Source organism: Helianthus annuus, chromosome 12 (genome assembly GCF_002127325.2).
Source record: "Helianthus annuus cultivar XRQ/B chromosome 12, HanXRQr2.0-SUNRISE, whole genome shotgun sequence".
Classification (NCBI taxonomy): domain Eukaryota; kingdom Viridiplantae; phylum Streptophyta; class Magnoliopsida; order Asterales; family Asteraceae; genus Helianthus; species Helianthus annuus.
In genome coordinates this window covers 3422395-3438362 of record NC_035444.2, presented here as the reverse complement: position 1 = coordinate 3438362, position 15968 = coordinate 3422395, and the positions used below count along the sequence as shown (strand labels likewise).

General features: G+C 38.6%; 1 long non-coding RNA gene across 1 annotated transcript; it reads right to left on the bottom strand.

The window, feature by feature from the left end:
- Positions 1–14791: 14791 nt before the first annotated feature.
- On the bottom strand, positions 14792–15885 carry LOC110896287. Its single transcript, XR_002567807.2, has 2 exons — positions 15555–15885; positions 14792–15427 (listed from the first exon to the last, which is right to left on the bottom strand). It is a non-coding gene; the product is annotated as an uncharacterized LOC110896287 (long non-coding RNA).
- Positions 15886–15968: the final 83 nt, after the last annotated feature.

The following is a 15968-nucleotide window of genomic DNA, read 5'->3' as shown; positions in this document are numbered from 1 at the left end:
CTCTTCAATTATCACTTGAGCCATGTAAATGACACAGCCTCTCTTCAAACATCTAGAAGCTTTGAGCATAGATACGTCCTCGGGTAATCCATACTGCGTGTCTCCTCGAATGGTAAGCGATTCACCACTCGGAGTCTTTAGCACAATATTCCTTCTGTTGCAAATGATTTGGGCCTGATTACGGGATAACCAGTCCATGCCTAGAACAATGTCGAAACCCGCTAGTTTGAAGGGAAGTAGAGATAGAGGAAAAGAATGGTTCTTAATGGACATTTCACATCCCTCTAGAATAGTGGAGACGGTTTCTATCGTGCCATCTGCTAACTCTACCTCGTATTTCACATCTAGGGTTTTGATAGGCATATTTAATAATTGGCAAAACTTTTGGTCTACAAAGGATTTATCGGCGCCTGAATCGAAAAGTACTCTTGCAAATATATTATTTACGAGAAAAGTACCTGTAAGCACATTGTCGTTCAGCACAGCCTCCTTTGCATCCATGCGGAAGACTCTCGCATTTGTCTTTTTGGTCTCCTCCGCCTTCCTGGCATTCTTAGGGCAGTTGCTCTTGATATGCCCCTTTTCATTGCAACCGTAGCAGGTTGCGTCCTTGATTTTCTTACAATCTACAGTCTTATGATCCTTGGATTTGCATAGTCCACATGAAAAAGTCTTTGGCTGAGACTGTGAATTCGACCCAAACCTACATTTCCCAGAGTGGGGTTTTTTGCAGATTTTGCAATTGGGTCTTTCACCAGTTTGCCCATCTTTCTTCGTCTCCGACCCTCTTTTGCCATCACCGTTTCCACGGTGCTTCTTTCCTGACCTTCGTGAGGTATCATCCTCACGTTTCCTCTTCTCAGCCTCCTTGCTCCTTAGCGTCCTCAGACGGACAGCATCTAAAGTGAGAGACAAGGAGAGGTCAGTAACTGACCTGAAGGTCGTCGGCCGAGAGGCCTTCACGCTAGCCTTTATCGCAGGCTCCAAGCCCCCAATGAAACGGGCGATTCTTCTAGACTCTGGTGTCACAAGGTACGGAACCAGGCGAGACATCGTATTGAAGCTCGTCAAATAAGCCTGGCAGTCCAGGTTCGTCATCACCAGTGACACAAAGTCAGCCTCGATCTTCTCAACCTCATGCTGAGGGCAGTAGTTTTCCTTAATGAGAGCAATAAATTCCTCCCATGTCATCTTGTATAAAGCAGACTTACCTGATGCCTGCACCAACGCTCTCCACCATGCCAGGGCCTCGCCCTTAAATGACTGGGACACAAACTTCACCACATCCTTCTCCGCACACCCACTGATGTCCACAATAGTGTCCATCTCATCCAGCCAGGTGATACAATCAACAGCACCCTTCTCCCCTGTGAATTCCCGGGGCTTACAAGACACGAAGTACTTGTAGGTGCAACCCTTGGCACCGGACGCATCAGTATATTCTCGTTCACGACGAATACTATTCTCAGCGGACGAGTGGTTATCATCATCTTTCTTGGGTTTGGAGAGTGGTTTGGATTGTGACTTTGGTTTGGAGGGTGGTTTTGATACGGTTCTGCCTTGGGACTCAGTATATTGACGATCCAGAGCTGCCTGAACAGCGTTGTCAATCAGAGCCTTTAACTGTGCGCCTGTCAAATGCACTGGCGCATTGTCGTAGTCATCTTCATTTGTATGGCTATTCTCTCCATTGGGATCCGCCATTGTAACTTGAATCTGTTACAGAAGATAACAAAATTTTATTTAGAAGCTTATTATGGAATTGTCTTTTATGACAATTCGTTAACCATGGTAACAGAGACCATATTTGGTTAACTCATTACTCACTTAGTTTTAGGATTTGAATACATCCTATTTTAGCTATAACAATAATATTGGCGGTATAAAGCCTAATCACGAGGATGTTTTATAATATTAGCCGAGATTTCAGAGAATCAAAGGCATAGAGGTTTGAACCGTAGTTCTCTTACCCCTTTTTGGCAGGGAGTCATAGACCACCACTGTCTTTTGTCTTTATAAGACAATTATTACGGCCCATAGGCACTACACCACTAATGGGTGTTTTAATAAGGTTGGCCCGTAGGCACTACATCACTTAATGGATGTTTTAATAAGATTTGGCCCGTAGGCACTACATCACTAATGGATGTTTTAATAAGATTTGGCCCGTAGGCACTACATCACTAATGGATGTTTTAATAAGATTGGCCCGTAGGCACTACATCACCAATGGATGCTTTAATAAGTGATCATCTCTATTGATGATTTAACCCATGATTTATAAATCATTTAGTTGGGTCTTTTTAAAATCCTTTAAAGGATTATTGTATAAGAATGACGTGTGTGATTTTAACGAATCACATCTGCCATGAATGTCAACATGCTTGCAGTGGTTAATAGGGAATCTGAATCTTTTAATTTGGTCGTACCATTTTGGCCGGATCTTAAAAGACACCAGGCTAGGTTTCACTCGTAAGATTCTTTATTTAGGCAGATCAATTTAAAAGGAATGGTTTTGATTTATTTCATACATATTAAAACCAAATTCATAACATACATTCCATAATCTCAAATACAATTCACATATTGCCCTAAATGGGTCTTTCAAATAGTACATACCTCCATAGAGGTTTAAAATAAGTGACAAGTCCACGCAGGGACTAACATAAAATGAGTGTCCATGCAAGGACTAAAAGATAAGTCCACGTAGGGACTGAAATACGATAAGTGTCCACGCAGGGACTTATTTCAAAGTAGAGATTACATTAGTACAACTGTTTAAGGGCTAGTGGTCACGTTTCTTCTTTTTGCCCTTTAGTAGGTTCGCCAAGCCTTTGAGAAATCCTCGGTGGCTCTTCTTCTCTTCCTCGAACTCTCTCTCCACATGATCTAGTCGATGGAGTATCTCTTCCTGTTCAGGAGGAGAGAAACGTGGTTGTGGCGCTTGTTGCGGAACTGGAGGTCTGGGAGGTATTGGATACCCATGAGCTGAGTAGTCCGGTGCTCCCATGTTCCCATGAGCTCCGTCAGGGTAGCGTGCATTATATCTAGCCGACACCACATATGGGTCGCGCTCATAATTGTAGTTGTAATGTGCTTGTGACGGTTCGAACGGGTTGTAAGCCGTTGGACCCGTGTAAGCAGGTATGGGTTGGCCGTACCCAAATGGTGGCGAATTTGGTGCAGCTGGTGCGGAGTTCGCCTCCTGTATAGGACTTGAAGGTCCTTCTTCTTGTAGTGGCGGATAGTGGCTACTACTAGAGTGTCGAGGGGTGCTGAAGTGGATACCCCCTCCTCCTCGTGTGGACATACGAGCATTTGTCCTCCTACGCCTTGGCGGATCAGGCATTACTGGTTGCGCCGGTGGCGGAGGTGGTGGCGTAACTGCCACAAAGCGTGAATCCTCAGAGGGATCCTGTGGATGTCGCGGTTGTTGTGATGTCTGTTGAGGTGGTGTGTAGTACCACTCATGTCGGTCGAACAACGCTTGGAAACTATCTGGTCCCTGATAGGGTGTGCCATGGAAGGATGACCCATCAGAGACTTCTATCGGATGCGTGGGCGTACCACGAGCAGGTTCTGTTGGATCAGTATCTTCATCCATATGGTCTTCGGAGAAGTGATCTTGTGGCCCTAATGGAACAAAGCCTGAAGGTTCCTGTATGTAGTCAGCTGGATTAAACTGACCTATGAAGTATGGAGTAGGGTCGTCATAATTTCGGTGCGATACCGAACGTTGTAGAGGTATGAAGGAGGGTTGCGGGTTGTTGGGATCATTCTCTGAATTTGGCCCGAATGAGTGCCGGTATGATGGCGTCGAGCTGTGCAAGGTGGAATGCCTCGCAGGTTCGTAAAGGTCTCTTCGCCTCTGCGGTTCTTCACTCCTTGTAGTCGAAGGAGCTCGCGTACCAGAAGGTCCGGCTTCGTGATCGTGATGAGTAACGATCTCTCCTCTGCCTCTTCTTCCCCTTCCTCTTCCTCGGAATATCACTGGCGGCATGTTTCCTGCTTTATAAAACTTTAAATACCAATAATAAAAGAAAAAGACAAAATTGGAATAACAATTCGAATTTGTCCTAAGTTCTTGTCTAGACTCAAGTATGTGCAATTGTGTCACTGAGATTAAACACGTTAGGATAGTGTTTAATTCACTCAATGTTGGCTCTGATACCAACCTGTCACACCCCGATTTCCACGTGTATCACCGGCGGGCCCGGTGGGGGATTACCGTGACGTAGTTGGCAACAATATAGTCAAACCACACAATTATATAAATGCACAGCGGAAGCTTAAAGATAAATATATACTTCAACCTCTGGTTGTAATATCAAAAGTATTACAGAAGTCGAATGTATCCATAGCGGATCAAAATAATAATAAAATATTGTTCAATCAGATACGGCATCGAGTTTGCGAGACTATTCGTGATGCTTAGGAAGCTATTACCAGCCAATTTCGTATAGTACCTGCACTCAATCTTTTGGGGAAAAATACGTCAGTTTACACTGGTAAATACGTTCAACTGACACATTTAAAAATGTTTATTAAAATTGATTTGAATGCACAAGGCACAAATTCTTTTATAACTTGGGAAAATTATTAAAATCTTGTGAACGTATTACATGTTCTTTTATGCGTTCAGTAGCCCGGATCGTGCCGGGTTAGAGTTTAATAGACACACCACATTGCGTAAAACCGTAGTATAAAAACCAACGGCTACGTCTTTTAATTAAGTGTCGACAATATATACCGGGTGTACGCCTACACCGGGATGTCGAGGTCGTGGCCATTTCGTAAAATGATGCCAAGGATATCCGGGACAACGGTCATTAACCCCCCAAAGGCTTTTAAGAAACAAAACTGTTTAAATGAGCCGAACACATTACACAAATTAACCACCTCAGCGATGGAAGATATGATGCTCAATCAAGCGGTATTATTATACCGTATCCCAAGCCCGTATAGGGGAAATAAGTTAAAAGTATTTACCTTTGCAAGTATATTCCTTAATTTGATTAAATCACCGATAGCTTTTACTGGGGCTCCTAATCTGGAACGAAGGTTTTAATTAACCTCTTAGAATCCTAACGGGTCTTATATTGGTCGTAGCCTAGACCGGTTGGTTCCGAAATGTGAATACGGTTTAATCGCACGAAAAGGCGAAAACCGAGAACGGAGTGTGACTATGACCCAACAAGTTCAGAGACTCGTTTTATATGGGTTTAAGGTTCACACTCTGGATTTTGGGGTTCAAATAATATAATTTGACCCGTATCGGCTAATTTATGAAAACTAGTTCCACAAGCCGAACCGTGCGCGCAATAGGCGAAACGGTTAACCATGAGAGTCCTACGCTTATTTCCTAAGTCAATATGCCTTAAAGAGGTTGTGGTATCAGTAGGATACCTTCCATGATGCCCGTAACGAGTTTTAGTTAACATATCGCCCCGAAGGGGTCTTTCGGTCATTTTAAAGACTTTTAAAGAGCTTTTCGAGTTCTACAGGAAATCTGAGTTTCCCGAATAGTTTATAAAGTCTAAAATACTTTATTTATTATTTAAAATTAGTAGCAACTGTAATCGGGTCAAAAGACCTTGTAGAACTCAAGTTTTGGTCGAAAAGGGCATATTCGGTATTTACCGAACCGTAGCCATAACCGCAGGTTATGAGCAAGGTAAAAATTATTAAAAATCTTTAAAATTCCAAAAATATTATTTTATAACAGTGGGTAAAAGTTTTGGTGACGAAATCTTGGTTTAGATAGGCGTTATGCTAATTGCGCCGTTTATTACAAAAGTTTCTTATAAATGCGCTATTTAGCATAACTATCATTCTAGACCTCGGATTGACGTGAAACTTTAAGGACATGCTTATAATTTAGTAAGCAAGGTTATGGTCCGTTCACGTGTCCGAAATACTCGTTTTATTTTAAAAAGGGCGTTACGGTCAACTTTTAGGCGATTAACGGAAACGCGTAAAGGACTCGGACAAACAATGAACCGGTCACAGAGGGTTATACTATCATGTAACCTGGTCCTAAGAGAGTCCTAAGGCATATCTATACCTCACTAAAACGGGTCAGAACTGAAGTCAAAACAAAAGTCAAACTTTTGCGACATTCGGCTCCGAACCGGGTTAATATAGCAAATGGTCGATTCAAACGAGCGTAAACAAGTTTATATACTTAATATCATGTTTTATGAGTGCCAAAACAGGTTTCATAGCATATACATTACAGATCATGTACAAAATGGCAAAATAGCTTTCTGTTGACTTTTTAAGTGCACGTTTGACTCGACATTTAACATAGTTAGAGTGGTGATCAGAGGGAACCCTTTTAGGGGTTTATTACCCACATAAATACCAACTCATAACTACTTTTGATCCGACAATTCACTGGACCATTTGTGAATTATCGCTATGACAACCGTTAGTTACGACGGTTTGGTTTATAAGCTAAATCTAGTGAAAAACAAGACCACAATGGATTTGAACGACTTACAGAAGTTGAGTCTTGCTTAGAGAACAGAGAAGAATGCTTGAGAGCTTTAGAAGTGATCAGTTGAGTGTGTTTGAGTTGTGTGATAGTTATGAAGCAAACATGGCTATTTATAGTGAAACAAGGCACCCAAGATCATCCCACAACACCCTACAACTGATCATGGATGATGGGCAGGTGTCCCATAGAGCTATGGGTCGAGTAGGGGGCGCCCATGCTTCATTAATTGATGGTTTGATCGTTCACAAGCTCAAAAGGCATAAGAATCCAAGTTTTCTGCATCTGGGCGTCCCACGCGGCCCGCATGGGAGTTTCCATGCATTTGTACGCGGGTCGCCTGAGATTCAAACTTCAGGCGCGTAAAGGAGGTGGCTCGCGGCCCGCCTCAACTTAGGCCAAAACATCACGCGGGTCGCGAGAGGCCTGTTTTTCAGGTTTTTAAAATCTTTTGTAATGATGAACAGAATCTGGTAATTAATAACGAAATCTTTCGTAATTATTAACCTGACCTTTCGGGTTTGAAGGGGTAACCTTGCGGTTTGGCCCTCGGTTAATTACAACAAAGGACCTCGTGTTATTTACCCGCGTTGTTAAGTCCCCGGTTAGTTTATTAATTATTCAGAAAGCCTTAGCTTTCATTGTTGACGCTTTTAACCCTTCTCATACGAATTTGATCATAACTTTCTCGTTTTAAAACGGAACTTCACGGGATTTATACAGTATGTTCTAGTGAGCGTATAATACTGTTACAAAGCCTCGGGAGCGTTAGAGGGTCACTCAGAGGTATAATTAAACATGTTGACACAGTTAACCCTTGTAGCTTGTAATCTCTCACTTTCTTCCGCGTTTCGCTTCCGTACGATCCATGATTTATTCGTTTGAAGGTACAAGCACCATTTAGGGTTACCATACAGTATATTTACCCTTGCTTGACATCTATAACCCTCGAATTTACATACATTCAAGGTTTGTCAAAATTAGTCCTTTATTTAATATCAATGCCACGTGTAATCAAATGACACGTGTTAACACATCATTGGACAAAAATTCGAGGTGTTACACAGGATTTAGGAGATTAAGGGTAATTCCGCACGAAATTACCAGGATGGTAATTCCGCACGGAATAGGGTAATACCGTTTGAAGGGTAATTCCGCATGAAAGTCAACAAGTTAATTTCGTACGGAATTAGCTTTAGCTAATTCCGCATGAACCAAATTGTTAATTCCACACGGAATTACTTGCCTATATATACCCTTAATATCGTTTCATTTGGCACGGAATTAGGTTTTGTGTAACGAAGTGCTGCCAAATTGTGTCCAGGTGCTGTAAGACTATTAAATCAATAATAGTGACATATTAAAGAGTATCAAGCTGTTTCCACGTCTGTTTCACTGATTCCGCCTTTGATTCGGATCCAAAACTCTTCTGATTGGCTGTTTCGGGTCATATAACGATCCTACAAAAGCGCTACTTTAAATCATCGAAGTCTGCAGAAGTGTATGCATCGTATATGTATACATTCTATACATCAAAATTCCAAACTTTATGTATCTTTTAATACAAAAAAGGCAGGAAAAAACAAATTGAAGCTACTTATATATCTTATTAAGTAAAATCTTATCTTACAGCAGAAGCAGAGAGTTTCTTACGTTTAGTAGGAACAACTGTAGAACAATCATCATCATCTGCCCAAATCATTCATAATCATCATTTAGTCATAACCCAGATTAATTTCACTGTACATTTAATAATCTAGGAGGGAAAAATGTTTACATTTTATATAAACAAACATAACTTCATATAAAGTATAGATGTTCTTTATATTTAATTTAATACTATCAATATCCATATTAACATATTCTAAAACCATTCTGGCTCCACAAATGCTTCTACACTAGTCGCTCGAAGAAAACAGAGCTGAAATATATCAATAGTTTAAAATACAAATTATCAACATTATCAACAGTTTAAAAAAATCCACAAACCTAAAATAACCCGCAGATGATTGTATGAATTTCAAACAACTGTGATTAGGATGAAATATAAAGCGAGAATTAGAGTAGATCAGTTCAAATTTTAATATTCAAAATTACCAAAAAAAAACATACTTTCAACGATGTTGGAACAATGATGCTGGAACAATTATGTGAAGCACAAAGATCTGTAATCGGAGATTAACCGACTGAATATGAAAATCTTAAATAAAATATTAAATAAAATTTTATCTTACAGCGATCGCAGAGAGTTTCTTGCATTTAGTAGGAACAATTGTAGAACAATCATCATCATCATCTGCTCAAATCATTCACAATCATCATTTAGTCATAACTCAGATAAAAAAGCAATTACGAAAAATCAAAACCAAAAACAAACATAATTATATATTATATTACCATCATCAAGGCAAATGACATATCCCCAAAATTCGTTCTGAAAGTGGGTCAGAAAGAGCTTCAGTTTTATCTTTTCCTTTATGAACAAATGTCGAGTATTCAGAAGAGGGGATTTGAGGGAGAGACACATTGAAAGTGTGGTTTGAAAATACAAAAGCAGTGTGATATCCCACATCGGTTGTGAAGGGGAACAAAGACTTCCTTATAAGGGGTTGGATACCTTTACCTTCATGATGCGTTTTAAAAACTGTGAGGGGCGGGCGCTGAGGGCGTGCTGGCTGCCAAAGCGGACAATATCATGATGCGGTTACGCTGGGTTGTTACAGATGGTATCAGAGCCAGGGCCGGATCAGTGGTGCCAGGTCCCGCGAGGACGCTGGACCCCTTGGGGGGGGGTGGATTGTGATATCCCACATCGGTTGTGAAGGGGAACAAAGGTTTCCTTATAAGGGGCTGGATACCTTCACCATCATGACGCGTTTTAAAAATCGGGAGGGGCGGGCACTGAGGGAGTGCTGGCTGCCAAAGTGGACAATATCATGATGCGGTTACGCTGGGCTGTTACAAGCAGAGAACACGAGAGTGTAAATATGAAGAGGGAAATGAGAAAAAAAACCTTTATATAAGAAATGATTGACAGAAGTGAGTGAGTGACATGCATTAATTGCAAATTACGTATTACCAGGCATTTTGAATTTGAAATTACCGTCAACAAAACATCTGTTGATATATACGCATCCCTTGAACCTTCAACCTCTGCTGTCTTTAAAGTATAGATATGGGCAGAGATTTTGGATGCCAGAGTTTTATAGATTTTAAAGTGATTTTATGTATTAGGCTTTATGATGCAGTAATGACATAAGAAAAGCATTGTTGAACAGCCTCTCTGGCTGTCACATCAGCTTTTCTTAAGTCATCGGAATTTTTCCTTTTATAGAAAGTATAGATGGTGTCCACCTAATTATATTTATGTGGTACTTATAAATTTAATATACCGGATCTTCTAACTTTTTAAAAAAACATTGGGGTCCAGGGACCCCGACCCGTTCAACATGGGTCCCCCCCTGCTGGCCTCCATGCTTCTCTCAATCCCTCTCTTTTTACGGTTCTACCTCTCCCTCATTAATCGTGGATTTAGGTGTAATAGTAAGAGAAAAACTAAAATTGGGGTTTATGTATTATGAGAAAGTATAATGTACATTACAGCTTAACCTACAAAACGTACGCGACCAAATTACGCAAGTGCATTTGAAAATCACGCAAGTTATAAATGGAAACCTAATCACGCATGGAAGCAGTTTTTGTGCATTATTACGCATACATGTAGGTAATCACGCATGGTAATTTGTTCAATATATAATAACGCACGTTATAAACTTAATCACGCATGTTGTTAAGCCGTCGCGTATGTTATGTACGTTAAGCAGTTTTGTACGTTAAGCAGTTTTGTACGTTAACCTTTCTCTATGTATTATATCTCAACTGTGTTGCATAAGTTAGTTTTGTGGGTAAAGTGTAAAACGTCGGTGAATCTAGGCGTAATAGTTGGAGAGAAACAAAAATTGGGGTTTATGTATTATATCTCAAGTGTGTTGCATAAGTTGATTTGTGGGTAAAGTGTAAAACAAAATTCGTTTTGTGAGATAATGCGAAAATGAGAAACATCAATGGCGTTTTGAAGTTGTAATTACTAATTAGTATATAATCTAATTTGGTGTCAAAACAAAAGATAACAACTAATCTAAGCTAACCTCTAACAAAAGATTCTAATTTATGTTACGAGACATATTCTCTTTCAACCTCACAATTTTTACTATATTTTATTTTAATATATTAACATATATATTATTTAATCATTTATAATAGATATCACTTATTATAAATATAGAAATAATGTTTTCCTGATTTATATTAATGAATACCGAGATTTTTTATAAGTCAATTATTCAATATCGTATTTTACTTTTACGGTAATTGATATAATGTTAAATTCATATCTATAATGTTAATTCTAAGATTTAAAAGTCTCCTACGTAATCCTCCTCTAATAACTAGTTTACTACTAAATTTAATATGGTGCTTTGATTGTCTAAAAATGTATAACTTAAGAAAAACTCATTTAAAAAAAAGATAATTTGAATGGATGAGGCAAAGATCAAAGAATGTCCGGGTGTCTTGGAGCGATTAAAGAAGATTTAATATCTAAATGTAAAACTTGATTTGTTTTAGCATGAACCGTCCAATAATTTGACATTGTGTATTTTTCTTGGTGTAGTGGAGATCTTGGATGTAATCATGTCTCCGTAGCATCTTGCTATGCTGACTTGCTGGTGGAATGAATGAAAATAATGTTTTGTTGTTCAAAAAAAAAAAAGATAATTTGAAAACGACAATTATCTCTTGCTTTATCTTTCACAATGACAATAAATAAAATTCAACGTCAATCACTATCCAGAGTTGGTTTGTTTTTTATATAACCAGCTAGTATTTTGACTCGTCGCGCGTTGCAGCGCCGCCGAAAGTTAAAGTAACTCGAATTTATCTACTCGTTTCTGAACAAAATTTATGTCACAACACAGACTAACTGAAAACACACATAAAACTAAGCATGAAACGTATTATATTTGACCTGGCTCAAAAAAATTACGTCGAACATAAATCAACTTAGATTTGTACGCATGTAAAAAAATAGTATTTTTAAGTTAAAAAATGGTACCACGCGTTGCAACGACGTCAAAACGTAAACTAACTCGAATTTATATTTCCTACTCGTTTCCGTACAAATTTTTGTCAAAAAGTAAACCAACCGAAATTGAACATAAAAATAAGCACGTAAAACTCGAGAGGATTAAAATGACATTTTACAAAGTTTAATAATGTCGATGGGGTGGAAGTGTCAACGCTGAAAGCGGATGTACATAAAAAGAAAAAAAACACTGTATATAAAAATAAGCAAATCACTAAGGGACATTTTATGCGACGATAAAAGACCATGCTATGGCGATATACTCGAACGTTATGGAAAAAATATTGGTTTAGTTCCTTACAGCATCGACACTATACTACTGTACATATGGAAGGAAACATTATTTAAGTTAAGATGCTAAATATATCATTACCAAAGTTGATGGACCGTATGATAAATTTATTAAATATTAGCGGGTGTAAATGAAAATATATCCTAAAAAAAGAAAAAAAAAAAGATAACTTAGATTATGCTAATCGAAATTTTAAATTATGAAACTATAAGTTAATCAAAATTTTAAATTATGATTGTATAGATAAACGTGACCTTTTAAATTTTGAATATAAAAAAGAAACAAAAATATAAAACTTAATAAAAAAATTGGATTGTAGGAGGTATTGTCATGTGACATTAATTGAAGTTCTTTATTAGAATTTAGCTTAGATTAAATTAGATATTTTTTACATCTCTATACATTGATATAAATGGTAATCTTCGAGGAGCAAACCAAACTTATTTACAAAGAAGTTTTTAGTAAGAGTAAATTACAAGTTTTGTCCTTTATGTTTATATCAAATTTCAGGCGCTGTTCTTTAGGCCAAAACTTGACAGGCGGTGTCCTTTACGTTTCAAAATCTTGCACGTTTTGTCCTTTAGGCCAAACCCAGTTAGATTTTTTGGTTAAATCTGGTCATGTGCATTGCACATGAGGGCATTTTTGTCGTTTCACATTTCAATGGACTATTTTGTAAAAAAAAATTTATTCAGGGACTAACTTGTACAAAACTTAAAAATAAAAAATATATAAACTTCCTTTTTTCTCATTCAGATCTCAAACTTCTCTCTCCCCCCTCTCTCTCTCTCTCTCTCTCTCTCTCTCTCTCTCTCTCTCTCTCTCTCTCTAACAACAGTGGTGGAGGTGCTTGATGGTTGTTGTGGTGCTATTGCAGGTAGTGGTGGGTTAGGGGTAGTTGTGATGGCGGGTTAGGTGCGGTGGGTGAAGGGGTGGTTTTGTTGGTGGGTTAGGTGCGACGATGGGTGAAGGGGTGGTTTGTGGTGGTGGGGTAGGTTCGGCGATGGAGGTGATGTTATAGGCGATTGCAGGTGGTGGTGGTCGGAGACTCGATGCCGGAATTGTCTTTTTAGGGTTTTTGATATTTTTGTTTTTGGGGATGTTTGGGGGTTTTTGATTTGGTATTTGGGTTTGTTGAGAATGGTCAGGGGGTGAATATGATACAACTAGTAGTGAATGTTTGGTGATGGTGGTGGCGTCGTGGTTAGTTAAGGCAGAGGTGGCGCCGGAAATGTATAGGGGTAGTTGTGGTGTTGGGTAAGGTGCGACAATGGGTGAAGGTGTGGTTGATGGTGGTGGCTCAGGTTAGCCTGCTTATTTCTGTTTGCAATTCAGGTTCGTGTTAGCTCTCTTTTCCGTTATATGATTTGGTTCTTCATCTTTTGATGATACTTAATAATTCCGATTTGGTTCTTCATCTTTTGATAATACTTAATAATTCCGATTTGGTTCTTCATCTTTTGGGTGTCATGATTGTTATGTTGGGCGGTTTAAGGTGTGTTTGATGGTGGCGGTAGTGGTGGTGGTGGCGGTGGTGGTGGCGGTGGTGGAGGGTGGTGGTGATGGTGATGAAGGGTGGTGGTGATGGTGGTTAGTAATTTACTGTATATATAAATAATAATAATAATAATAATATTTTAAATTTTTTTGTTTTATTTTTAAATAATATTAAATAAATGGGGTAGAAAGACTAAAATGCCCCTGGGTGACCAGATTTAACTAAAAAATCTAACTGGGTTTGGCATAAAGGACAAAACGTGCAAGATTTTGAAACGTAAAGGACACCGCCTGTCAAGTTTTGGCCTAAAGGATAGCGTCTGAAATTTGATGTAAACATAAATGACAAAACTTGTAATTTACTCTTTTAGTAATTTGTATTTGTATTAGAAAACGAGTTGACGCAGCACGCGCGTTGCAGCGGATGTTGATTATGAATGTCTTTATTATCATTATATGAGATATTGATTAGAATGCTTTTAGTACATGTTGATACACACTTTTCTTCAATTTTGACATTGATACCGGTATGGTACCTATCTCATCCTTAATTACACATATGAATATATATCTGAAATTTGAATGCCAGCCAACGACATACCCCAGCCAAGCCCTGGTTAATTGAAGATAAGGGGGATATTTAAATGGAATTCCTTTATAAGATGTATGCCCATTCTTGTTTTCCAATAATATTGTTCACTGAGCAGAAAAAAAAAGATCCATGTTTATACGCAATTGTTAGCATGGGGAGGTTAGGTATTTGGAGAACAAATTATATATACTATAAAGGAATTCCATTATGTATACGGATTGAAAAAAAAATGTAATCACACATCAAGTTAATCGGCAAAGCAAAAAACAATAGACGGTGCACCATTATCAGGGTGTAGGGAGTGGTTAGACACTTGAAAGTGGTAAACTTCAAAATCAACCAATGAGAATGTGTCATGTCATTCAATGAAAAGTGTTTAAACTATGCACAAAAGTGAAGGCAATGGTTAGACACTTCATGAATTGGTAAACTATTTAAAAGAAAAAGGTATGATTGGTTGAGATGACATGGACCCCACCCCACACACCCCTTCTCTCTCCTACCCTCCCTCTCCCCGCATCGGCAACCCATCACCGCTTCTCCATCTTCACCGAGCGGCAAAGGAGGTTGGCGGCAGTGTGCCCTGAGCGGCAAAGTCACTTTGCCAAATCCCTTTGCCGCCCACTCTGTATGCCCTCATGTATCAAAATCTACCCTCTATTTATGATCTGAAGGATTTGCGAAACATGGATCTGATGGAAGATAATTCTTGAAACATACATATGTAATATTCATCTCCCGTGAAGCAAAATGTACAATCAAATCCGAATAGAACAATTCTAAATGCAGATATCTACTAATTAACAAAACCTAAGCGAAATTACACTAACTGAAAAGACAAAAGGATTTAAGAAGCCTTTTTTATACAAAAAAGACCTCAAAACGGATTTTAAGTTTCGAGTAAAAAATATAATTCTAATTTTGACTGAACGTGATTGTGTTTGAATACTATTTAAACACCTTTCTTTAGTTTTGAATTTTGGTCAAACTTTTGATTCACAAACGCATCATTCTATTTCTTCCTTGCCGGTTCTCTCCTCCAATCACTTTGTGATTTTTCTGCCGCCGGCCTCAAGCGAATGCTCAAACCTTTTGCAATCGGCGGTTCAAATTCTTCTTCATTCTTATTTCTTGTCGCTGGTCCCCTCTGCGATGTTTCCTATGCTTCTTCTCCGTTTGATTAACACCCGTTCGAATTCCGTTTCGCCTGTCTTCTTCATATTCGCAATTTATGCAATTCTTTAAATACAACAGAAAACACATGCCGATTTCAATAATAAATCATAGTCTGGTTCTTTTCCTTTTTCCGATTTGATCAGTAATCGAAATCACTCACTTCCTAATCATGTTATCCTTCTTGATTCGTTCTTGGTGGGTGACCTTTGCTCTAATACCAAATTGATGGCCCTTAAAAGGATCAATGAACACATAATAACCAAATCAAGAACAACATATAATCAATTGACACAAACTAATACGTAATATAATTTCTATATGAACGAAAATACAAATGATCCTACCGGCGTGTTTATACCTGCCTGAACCCAACCGATGAACCGTCATGTCTTCACCAAAGAACACGACGTGACATAAGTCTCAAGAACTTCAAATTCCGCAAGTTATCTCGGTAACGGTAGCCGTAATTGCTAATTTCGTCTGTCACGATCTAATTGTACAATCTTCCTCACTTTCGTCATCGGAATTCTGAGATTTTGTTTGTATATGTGGTTTTGAGATTTTATTTATATATTATTATTGGTTTAAGAAAGATGTTGGGTAATAGATGGGTATAGTTTGTTTGATCGGTAAGGGGTGCATGCCTTTTAATTTTTTAACCAAGGTGGCTTTTCATGCATATCTGATTTCCAATGCTTGGTAATAAATACCTGATGTGATGCGATGGTTCATGCATATGTGAATTCATGTGGCGGTTACAGGATTAAATGTG